A 12,516-nucleotide genomic window follows, 5' to 3' on the forward strand; every position below is an offset into this window, starting at 1 on the left:
CCTTATTTTCTATTTACAATATTTACATGGATTTACCTAATCCTAAAGATTAGGTGTCAACAACTGCAAATCCACTACCATGGGTGGATGTCGATGGAGCTCTTGCTCTATTTGTGCTAGTGGCTTCATGTTTAGCCTTCGATCTTTTTGATTTATATTGTGCTTCCTCCTCTTCCCTTATATATTTGGCTCTTTGTTGTGTTGGCACATTTGCACAAGTTTTGATTTCTATTTGCTTATTTCCATCCCATGGCCTTTTCCCGCACGAATGCTTTCTCGCACATGTATATGAACTTGTGTAAGTAGATTTGCAATGAGGGCATATAAATTTAGTGGTTCCACCCCTTTCCCTCCTCCAAGCCTTGTAACATATTTCCGCAAGAGTGTTTGGTCTATTTTAGTTTTCTTTCCATTGTCATTATCCTCCTCCTATTCCTCTTCGTATTCCTCTTTTCCAGGGTATCCTAACCCACTACCCACTCCATCATCTTCATCACTTCTTCTTCTTCTTCTATTTCCCAACACCATCATCATAGTAAAAAATGGAACCAACAAGGTAAGACTAAGCCATATACCCATCATTTTTATTGAAGCTTGAGATTCTTGCCTGCAATAAAATGAGCGAGAAATGGGAAAGAATAGGAGAAAAGAACATCTAGATTCTAGTATCTAGTTTCTACTTCTAGATTTGATAGATTCACTCAACATATAGAAAACACAAATGTTACATGAAAAGAAACAATAATGGGATTAGACCCTACCTCTTTGGCTCTCCAATGGTGGTAGCAATCGTCAATCTCCCAAGCTCTTAAAAATGGCAACCTTCAATCTCCCTTGCAAGCTCCCACAATCTTATCGTCCCAATGCTCTCAAATCTTCTCTTGAAGGCTCAAACCCTCTCAATTTCTCTCACAAACTTATAAAATGATGTTAAGTGGGATGCGAGGAGGCCTTTTTCCCCCCTTGGCCCTCCCATTTCCTTCCAAAAACAAAATCTCATATTGGGCTGCACTTGGGCGAAATGGGCCGAGAGCGATTTTTTTTGTCTGTGGAGCGACAAGGAGCATCTTTAATGCTTTGGGAGCGTTTTTACTATCTTGAAAGTGGGATGATTATAGATAAAATTCTATTTAGTTCAAGCTATATCTGATAATTTCCTTATTTTTCGTCCTTTATGTTCCAAATAGATGCATTGTTGACATTGTTTGACTTTCTTTTTGTTTAATATAGTCAATGAACGAATTTGAGTAGCACAAAGCAATGTTTTGTCGGATTAATTAAGGCAATGTAACAAACAAACACTATAGCTATTTGTACTTAAAATTGTAAATACACAATTGTATTCTAAGTAGTATATATATATATATATATATATTGATAAGGATATAATGAATAGGATGATTGTTACAATGAGGGGGCCTGTTATAAATACTAGGCAGGGTGCCCTTTCATATGAAGAGATGTGTCTCTTTGATAAGACACACCTTTACACATTTTAATTAATTATTACTTATTATTATGTTTGTTACATTGCCACCCTGTTAAGGGATGCTTTGTCCTCAAAGCATAATGAAAACAATTCTCTTGTTGTTGCATACATCACTTCGACATGTGTAATTCGTCAGTAGTATTATCTTGGAATAGAGGTTTATCCATTTACCTTTCGATTTTATTTTATTTATTTATTTTTTAATATAAAAAATGTATATATATTTTTATTATTTTATTTTATTTATTATATATAATTATATATTTTTATTTTTAAAGTAAATTTATAAAATTTTATTATAAAGTACTTTATAAGTGACTTAGTTTTATTTAATTATTTGTTCTCCTCAATAGTCACCGTATATGTTTGTATGGTCGTGTCCCTCGTTAACAATTGCATCTATTTGGGTGTCCATTTGTAGATCGTCTAGGAATGCCAACATCGAACACACCTCGTGCAAGACATCTGCTGTCACGTTTCTAGGACTAGTTTTAGCAGACTCTGGCTTTTCTATATCTGTCACTTCCAAGTTTTCTTTAGCATGGGTTCCAAAATTTTAAGGGTTGTCCTCTGGAGGTGCTCCACGATCCTCTGGATGTGACATAATGCAAGTGTGGTAAGACTAGATGAAACTGTACAAGATATATTCTGATTTATTGACAGGAGGAAACAATTTGTGTAAGTGTGGAAACACTGTATGTGATTCAATAGAAGGGTGGTGGCATGAATGAATCCAACAAGTCCCAATTGTCGAAGATTTTGGCTCATTTTTGGATCCACAATCATGGACACATTGCAAAAACTCATTTGTAGCAACATTCAACAAAGCACAAATACGCATTTGTGGTTTAGGGCCGAGTTTATGTGGCATAGGAAACAGATTTTTGATCCATATTCTGCAAGACATCGTAAATGGATCCTGTGCCAGTACCCCTAAAATTACTCAAACTATCACTGGCTTGCCTCTAGCTTTGAAGTACAAGTTTCTTAAGCAATACATCATAATAGTGTTGATATTGGACAAGATGAATTACATTTAACATCCCCCAAATTGTATGTGTCTTTCTGGTTCCTGGAGGCCCTTGTATGAAAGTGAAAGGCAAGGCTCCTGCTGCCTAGCAGACCCAACTCCTTTCATACCAGTATCAGTATGCATGGCAGCCTGCTGAATAGCTGCAGGCTGTGGAGTATTGAATGTCCTATGCATTGAAAAGTGTAACTAGGTCCGGTCTTTGTAATGACAGGTAATTGTGATTTTATGTAAAAGATGTAAAGAAGAAAAATATAATTATTTTAATGCTTGCTTCATGGGTTTCATGAGCAAGATATTTTATTTTTAGTTAAGGCTCCCATTGTGAGCTCTTAGGGTTTTTGTCATCTAGTCATAAAAGTCTAAAGAGTCATTGTCATGTATTGAAGGCATGTTACACATTGTAAAAGGTCAAATTTGTTTTGTAAGTCACCCTCCAAGACTTTGTCACTAATCCTCACTCAAGTCCGCCTACAATGAAAGGATGATTCGAAAAAGATGAAGTCGGCCTACTCTTGTGATCATGTCAGCCTAACTGTCGTGGACAAACGACTATATATAGCAGTGCTCGGCCTCATTTGGAGGCAATCAATTCGGTGGAGCAAGTCTCTAATATCAAGTGCGCAAATTATGTTAGAAAGAGCCTTAAAGCCAGTGAAGAAAGAAGAAAGGATAACGAAGGAGAGGGTCATCATTGTGGACTGTTTTTGGGCTAGTTTACCCTCACGCGTGCGAGCATTGCAAGTCCGAAGTTGGAAAAGGAAGATTGAAGATTATAGTCACATAAAGGTGATCTTGTTTGGGTGAAGAACTTCGCTGAAGGAGGCCGAGTAAGAGAGAGAAGAGTCTCTCTCAAGAATGAGACTATTCAAGAGGCAAAACTGAACTAGGGTTTCTGTTGTGAAGAAAAAGGTATTGCAGACCTACAAGAAGAAGCCGAAATTCTGAAGGAAGCTGAGAAGAGGAAGAAGAAGAGCAGCGTTGATCTAAGGGTGAAGAGGAGACTTATGACTTGGTCTTGGAAGGGCTCTAGTGTCAAGGGTCTTTGTCATGGTCTTGGTATTCGTCAATTGAAGGTTCTATAAGAAGAATTTGTTTGGGTTTTCCTCTCAAAGAGTGAGAGGTTTTGGCCCTGGCTGACAGCCTATATACTGTGTCTCTTGTCTCTTTATTGTTCATGAATTGGTAATTATCTTGATGAAAAGAACACAATAATAACTCAAGAAGAGAAGATCATAATCAAGAAGTAAAAAGACTCACAAGCAATTATCATAAGTAGAGAAATTACCTATCTATTGATGCCCTAGATTTCTCAACACTATGAAGATGCTCTGTAAAATTTGATTTAAAACATTCGGGCATTGCTGGAGACTGCCCTTCATACTTAGGAAAGTGCTCTGGGCTAGGATATAAAATTGTTCTGTGCATTTGGGTGTGAAGACGTCAAAAAGTATGCAAACTGTTATGTTCCCTTTGAGTTGAGGCAAGGGATCCAAGGTCTGTTAGGTACCAACCTGGATTCTTTTGAAGTTTCATTAGAATATAATTATCATTTAACACTAACTAGTCATTTGACTGCTTCAACGCTGCCGCATTACCCATAACCCAAAGTCCTCTGCGAGCTCTTGTCAAAGCCACATTCATCTAGCGAATATCAACTACAAAATTGACACCATGGCTAGAAGATCAGAAACACGACATGATGATTACATCTCTCTCCTGACCTTGAAAAGAATTTACTGTGTTAATATATAAACCTTCCCCTTCTTCAGTGCTAAGACTACTTCCAAATTACCGCTACAAACATTTCAATTGTAGCTTGTATAGTGTAATAATGCGAACAGAAACCATAATGCCTCTATGAGATTCTCCTCCATGAGTTATATCATAAGATATATAGGGCTTTAATAAGGGATCTTTATAATAAATTTCATTAGGTCGCTTCACAACACTTTCACTGTCACTACTTGTGCTATCTGAATCTGACTTATCTCTAGTTTTCATTATCATCGCAGTTAAACCCTTGTGTTTTGTACATTGGACTGTCTTCTCTGATTTTCTCAGAATAATTCCTTACAACTATATCTGGAGTCTCGTCTTGTTCATTCATTGTATATTTTTTACCACCTTATCATTTACATCAATTTTGTTGATATTGTGGCTAGTTTTAGAGGCTTTGCATCTCAATTTCTTATCTCTCTAGCTTTTATGTCTAATTCCAAAGCCTCTGCTGTTGGCTATTTTGTCTCTACTGCTTTCCCAATTGCTACCATCAAAATCTGTGCTTTTTGGAATTCTAATACTCATTTCAACATTTAGATCCTGCAATTGCATTCCAACATGTGATTCTTGTTAGAAGGCTGGTTTAGTACTTGATTCATATAGTGAACTGTTCAACCTAGGCAATGAATAGACATCAGATTTCTCCTTCCACAGTGCATTAGGATTTTTATTTTGAGTAACCGATGCTTTGGGCTTTGAAATCAGATGGTTGACTAGTTTAGCCTTAATTGCTGATGATGCATGTTTCTGATTGGAAGTTTGACACATATTTAGCTCTGGCTGAAGAGTGATCTCACACTCGATATTTTTAGATCTAGTCTCATCTAGGTCACTCTGGGGAGTTGCTAATTCAACATGTTCAACATCCTTTTCCCGGTTAGAGCATACTTTATTGTTAGTCTCTTTCATGTCAACGTCCTCCTCTATTGTAGGTGTTGAATCCAATGTTTCAAGAAGCTTTATTGATTTTGCAAGTGTTTCTCTCATTTCCAGTAATAATTCTCGATTGGTTTTAGGGTCATCTGATATTGCTCGGGAATATGTTCCCATGATTTGAGGACCTAAAGCTTAATGATCGGACTGTGCAACGGTTAATGTTCAGAGGGTCGAATGGCTCTGATACCATTATAACAAACAAGCACTGTCGCTGTTTGTACTTAAAAATGTTAAATACACAATTGTATTGTAAGTAGTATATATATAAGATGAATATAATGATTGTTACAATGAGGGGTCCTGTTATAAATACTTGGCAGGGTGCCCTTTCATATGAAGAGATGTGTCTCTTTGATAAGACACACCTTTACACATTTTTATTAATTATTATTTATTATTATATTTGTTATACGTGATCTGACTACGTTGAAATTGGACTGGTTAGAGATGCTTTGGTTAGTTTCAGTTATGCAGGTTTGGATAGGCTGCCTTTTTCTGAAAATATATCTTATATTAGAAGTATATTTACAAAAGAGACAGTAAAGGTAGAGCTGTATAAGCAAAGATGACTCATTCTCAAAAAATCAGAAAGCACTAAGTAGCGAGAATCTCCAAATAATGCTACTCGCCAATCAATTTCCCTTGAAACATGGCCGAAGCATAGTGGGAGCATCATTTTCCAAAAATTCTCGGGAATGGAGCATCCTGGGATAATTTGTTTTATATATATATATATATTAAAAAACATGCAAAATGCCAATTAATCGCAAAATATATGAAAACATGCATATTTGTACATTAACGAAAGTAGAAATGGAATTAATGATACATCAATGGTTAATCATTTAAGCATCAACCATCTAGAATCTAGATTTTAGCAATTACAAATGAACATACAAATTTTGAAGCCATACAATAGAAAGTAGACCATTAACTTATGAAATGAAATAGATTATCTAGCAATTGTCAACAATAACATGACCAATAGTTATGTTTACAGAATAGGCTATTTACACACTGAAGCATGAAAATCGAAAGATCCAAAACAATAAATTGAGCTAGTTGCTAAATACTATGAATTTATCATCTATGACATATAAAGTAGTGAAAAAGGAGAAACAATTATTCTAATATCTATGATTCTATCTACTATTCCTTCTTCTTTGCACCACCAAGACTACTACCTGGGCATCCACATGGTGGTAGTGGAGCCAGATCAAGATGAAACTGTGTAGAAGCTGTAGGCAGAATTGAAGATGAAGCCCCTGGTGCTGTAGCAGAATTGAAGAGCTATAGAGTTTTGGGCATGGGGACTTGTTAGCACAAGAATTTACTCCTTTAGAAGGTGAATGACTTGGTAGATCTGTAATAGAAAATCTTAGTGCAACATCTAGAAGAATTTTCCCTATCATGTCACATGCAAACTCTTTTCTCCATCTGGGATGGTGTTGCCAACCATAGGGGTGTATCCCTAGCCTTGCATTCAATGTTTTCCCTATAAATATGCAAAAAAAGCACACAAAACAAGCATACAACATTTTATTTTGACGAACAACTAAGTGGCCAAAGAAATCATAAGAAATCATCAAAATGTCGACAAACTCAGAGAGACATAAGATGAAAACCGAGCTTTATTTTGCAAAAGCTAGGACGTTGGCTGTGCCAAGAAGACAGTTACATAACTGAGACAATGATATTCATACATAAGAAAATAGAAGCTAGAAGAGAGGAGAGAGAGAGATTGAGAGAGGAGAGTAATTTGCTGCCGCTGAAGAAGATCCCCCTTGAGCTAATGGCCAACACTTGTATTTCCTCTTGTCCTATGCACATTGGGGAATGTCTAATGTCCCTTCTTAATTGCTCTCCCAAGGAGAGGAAAAACAATTTTGGTAATTTTTTTATTTTTGGCTTAATGCATTTTGGTGGAAGAACTTAGGAGAAAAAGGGGGGTCGATGTGCCTTTAGTGGATTGTGGGGACCCACTCACCCACCCAAAAATACACACCCCTTGGAGGCAACTCAATTTTCCTAAGTTGGGGGTCAAAATATTTGATAGGACCCACGTGGGGCCCAAGGGAACAAGCATAAATAGAAGGAGAGGAGCAACATTTGGGGCCTTTTGTCAAATTGAGAATTCATTGTTGCTTTGGTGTTAAACTAAGCTACAACGCGCGGTTTAGCAGCAAAGCTTCCCAAGGAGTGAAGCTCATCCCTTTCCTTAGGTGGACCTCGAGTGCCACCCTAGGAGGGCTTTCCTTTGCAGTTGGAGACCAAGAGAGAGACCCCTTTCAGAGAATTACGTTGCCTTGGTTCAGCAAGGATGTAGTGGGAGCAACAGGGACGCAGTGGGAGAGACTGCGTGTTTGGGTGGAGCTGTAGAGTCGGGATTTGGAGGTGAAGTGTTGTTGGAGGCATTCTCATTGAGTTTTCATCAAAGAGGAGTGATATCACAACAGGAAGAGGAGCCAAGCACTCAGGATGAATTTCTAGCTAAAGGGACTGTGCCATCATCACCCAGGACCGCGCATCATTAGAGTGGGTTGTGTGGAGGGAGTCTTACCCGGAGGATTGAGGAGTTGGGTTGTGGGGGAATTGTTGGGAGGCTGATTTGGGAGGATTCTTGGCATTTTGGGAGCAGAAGACAACAATTACAACTATAGGTGCAGATTTCTAGTGTTGGAGGAGGGCCAAGCTCTAGGAGGTCAAAATTGGTGGGTCAAAACCAGGGAAAACCCTTTTTGGTTTTTTCTGGGTTTTTGGCAAGGAGTACACATAAATTTGTAGAAATACCTGGGTTGTTTTGAGGGGCAAAACAGAGTTCGAAGTCAGCCAACATTGCAGATTTAGAGGGACATCACAACTTTCTGGAGAGCTGCAATTCTACAGTAGCTAGGCACTTTTGTGTTGATCACTTGAGGCTTGTATCTTACCTTGTGCAAGCCCAAGTGCACCTCATTCGTCTTCTATTGTATGAGCCAGTTGGGTATTTGATGAGAAATTTCTGTCTATGTGTTAATTGCTGAATACAATTTGTTTGTGAAATTATTACATGTCTTTGTTATCACTGCAAATTGTCCATTAGGAATATTACAGTGGTATCGGAGCATGTTCTTGGCCAGGGTGGCGAAAAAGAGTGGGTGATGCCATTGAGATACCAAGGACTGGTTTTCCAGAGAGGCCGTGGTAGAGGCAGAGGTAGGGTTTGAGGTAGAGAAGAGGGCTTGTTAACCCTGCCGCCTACACCTACCTACAAGTCAGTGAGAGAAGCTTTCAACCCCACAAGGTGTGGTTGGTGGCAGGGAACTAAGAGAAGCGTCTGTCACACTAAATCCCCTCTCTCTCTGTTTAAGCTATCTCCTAGGTTAGCTATGGGGGGCGGTCCCTAATATGGATAAGTGAAAGTGGATAAATTTTAAGAATTATGAGCAAAATATGATATGAGCAATAAAAATCATTAACATATTAAAATTTAAAACCATAAAACTAGTGCTTTAAGATATATTGCTCAACAAGAATGAAAGATATATTTTCTCAAAACAAAAGTAGAATGCTTCAAAAAATGAAACAAAAACAATCCTGAAATGGAGACAAAGATGTTAGCACGATAATCGATACAAGTTATAAAATGCTTTTAAAATATAATCAATGCCTAAATCCGAGCATATAGAGATATCTTGCAAAAGGAAAATGAAAAATATTTGCCAACATAAAATATTAAAAAATGACAAGTAAAATGGACAATTGCAAGTAAAATGTCTCTATAGCATGAGATAGACCTACTTTAGATTTGAATGCAATTAGTCTTGGTTATTTTTAATCTAAAATGTCCAATCTAAATAAGAAGTCCTCGTCTTGAGCTCTTATCAAAGGGTAAAAATTGGGGTGACTGTAAGAAAGAAGGGGCGAGGGCACGGAGGTGTCATTAACGATATCCGTCCCCTGAGTCTTACGAGCCAGCGTGTGCCTTCGTTCCTACAAGGGGACAAGACACTTTAATAACTTTCGGGTCCCAACGCTTTTACCTTACTTCGTCCCAGATGGAAGAACTTTTCGAGAAAGTCTTTTTCCTTATACTTTCTATCAACCAAGCTTACGTTTGGAGGTTAATTTTAGTGAGACTTGGGGCCTGGATTGGAAGCCCTCTTATACTAAAATGCCTAGATGAAATGCATGAGTGAATGCTATTGCTTCCAAGAAAGTATTGATATCAGTGCTCAAAATAAAAGACAATGCTCAAATAAACAATACCAATATCTTTCAATGGAAAGAAAGTGAAACAATTAACTCAATGTAGCTCCACAAGTTCCAAATATGTTGCTTTGCAAGTAAATGAAATGAATGCCAAATTGCTTCGATGGAGTGACAGTAAGACCCAACAATAATGATAATGCCACACAATATAAATTGACAATGGTAAAGCAATGTGTTCAAGAGACTTGTGAAACCAAACTAGATGAATAAATTAAAATAGTTTAAGCTTGCCCGGTGAATATAAAATACTTGCTTTCATCAAAAGAAAATTGCATGTATTATAGTAGATTGCCCAATACAAGTATTCAAGAAATGGAAATGGCAAACATAAACCAATCTCAAATGTATGCTAAAATGAGAATGGATGTGAGTGTTATGTTAAGAAACTAATCATGCACGAATGAGCTTAGCAATGAGATTAACAAAGAAAATTGGAGTAACTAAACTAAGAGATTAGTCCACCCACTAGCAATGATCCTCCCTCTATGGGAAAAATCCCAAGCTCCCTCACAAGAAAAAATAATCTTTTTATTAGAGATTGGTTACAAAGAGAGAAAAGAAAAGCCTTTTGAGAAGACTTCCCAAGGAAACCAAAGGAGTCTTTTACAACATGCCACTTCCAAGGGCTAGATCTCTTCAAGTAACAACTACAAGAGAGTCTTTGACAAAATCTGAAAATACAAGAAACAAATTTGCAGCAATCAAATCAGCCACAAAGAGAGTTGTATTCAGCGCTAAGGAGAGAGGCTAAGCCTCCTCTAGCCCACAACCTAGTGAGAGAAGGATGTTGCCCTCAAAGTAGAACTCGCCTTTCAAGAAATGACCCCTTGAATACTCACAACCTCCTTGAATTTTCGTCTCAAAATGCTCCAAAGGTCCTGCAAATAACTTGTTAAATGTCTCAAATGAAAACTCCCTCAAGCTGCCACAAGGATTGAATTAGTAAATCTGCTCAAAAGGGGCTGCAAAACAGATCCAAAATGAGTGGAAAGATGACATGAAAGAGTCAAAATGATAATCTACAATTAGTGTACAAGAACTAGATCAAGACATGCAAGTAGAACTCCATACTTGTCTAGTTAAAACCATGCTCTAGGTAGCAAATAAAATCCTTGAAAGCACAAGATATTGATAAAAAAATATTGAATTTAAATTTATTTGATCTTAGTAGGCTAGAGGAAATGAAACTCCTTCTTTCAAAATTGTTTGATGAGATCCTTGAGGCAAACCGATTGGGTCCTTCTATTCTTGATCTTGGGAGTTAGTTCGTCTATTGGAGAGTTAACCCACACCCAAGTAAATCCCTCAACCAAATCTAAATATATCTACACACTTGGAAAAAGATGTCAGCAATCATAAAGGGATTAGATTATACAATGGAGGCGAAGACTAGAGATTTAACCAAAAATCTTTTAGTGTTCCTCTTCCTAGAGTATTTCTCTAACGTAAAAACCATACAAGATAGCTTGCATATGTTAATCCAAACAAGTGGCAAAATGATAACTAGCATAATCCAACATACATGTAGAATGTAAAGCACAACAATTGAAATAACATCACCTCAAGCAATGGAAGGAGAACACCAACACAATAGTACCCCAAAGTCTTTTTATTATATGAAAATGAATACAAAATCCAGTAGAGTCTCCGTAAGCCCAATAGCTCGTTCTAAAGATACAATATGAGAGCCAAAGGCTCATTTAAATAGAACTATGGGAGCCAATCCCAATGAAAAATGAAATGACAAGTGTAGCAATGGTGAAGATCCCAATGTAGAAGAGAAATGGCAAGTGGCATGCTGATGATGATCCAAAGGAAATTCAAATTTGATAAGTGGAGCTCCAATGCCAAGTGTGTAAGTTGATTTCTAAGATGTGGCAACGTTTTTCTTGAGGCTGGACAACATACTCATGTGCCAAATTCTAATTTCCTTTGCTGGCTGCCATGTGTGAAGTGTTGGAGCTGAAAATGGAGCACATTCCCATTGATTTCTCACCAACTCCATCAAAGGAATGACACCTATACTCAAACCGCTGGTGTGAAGTCCTGTGACCAACTGTGTGTGTTATCTCCACAGATCATGTAGATTTCCCTGGCTGCCGAGTATGTTGAGTATAAGTGGTAGGGGAGACAAACTCCCATCGAATCTTAATAAAAATCGTAGGGAATGACACCTTGCAAACCAAATTCCAATGTTGTCCTCTTTGCTGCATATTGACGGCTATTAACTGTGCGTAAAAGTGTAAAGGATGTGAAGTTGTGTGGAGATATGCTTCCAGAAGAATAGCAATCAGATCTGCCATCACAAAATCTGAACCATGCATTGATTTCCCTTGCTGTAGTGTTGATCTGACTGCTAACGTGTACCTAATTTGCCCATACGTGGACCTCTCTCCTTGATTGGCAACGTAAATATCTTCTTAAAAATCTGTAGAGTAATATGATGTTGCTGCGTTGGAGTTCTTTAGTGGCATGTGCATAAATCTGTTTTGATTGCCTCCTACGTAGACTATATGATTGAGGTGGGGTCCAATCCCCACCCACTTTATTAAAGTTTAAAGTTTAGACTTACGCTCCATCAAATTTAATCCATAACATTTGAATTATATCCAAGGTGAACTTTTGGCCATATGTATGAACTCAACGTGGGCACAGTTTGACTTTGACTTGAGTTGTAATTGAGCTAGCGCCTTTTTGGTGGGCCCCATATAACTGCCACATCACCTTTGACTTCTCGGGATTTGCTATGTCACGTGTTTGACTTTCTTTGAGTTTGGAAGAATTTAAAATTTTTTCCGATTATTGATTTTTTTGAAAATTTTCTTCATTTTTTCCACTATTATTAGGAAAATCGGCTTTTGAGGGACTATAAGTCGTTTTTTGACCCCCAAAGTGGGTCCTAAGATAATGTTGTGTCTCTGAGGATGAATTTCGAGTAGTCACATGCCCCATACATTTCCTAAGGCCACTTATTTATATCATTACATAGAAAATAATTAAAAAATCCCATTTTGTGGGAAATTTTTAA

At 37.6% G+C, this 12,516-nt stretch overlaps 1 protein-coding gene across 6 annotated transcripts in view; it reads left to right on the plus strand.

Annotated features, from left to right (window-relative positions):
• The window catches only part of LOC149231065 (Protein phosphatase 2C family protein), a 434,498-nt gene that overhangs the window by 151,795 nt on the left and 270,187 nt on the right, over positions 1-12,516 (plus strand). The gene's annotated exons all lie outside the window — the stretch shown is intronic.

Source organism: Pinus tabuliformis, chromosome J, assembly GCF_031772625.1.
Source record: "Pinus tabuliformis cultivar Carrire ecotype Pingquan chromosome J, CPIR1, whole genome shotgun sequence".
NCBI classification, from domain to species: Eukaryota; Viridiplantae; Streptophyta; class Pinopsida; order Pinales; family Pinaceae; genus Pinus; species Pinus tabuliformis.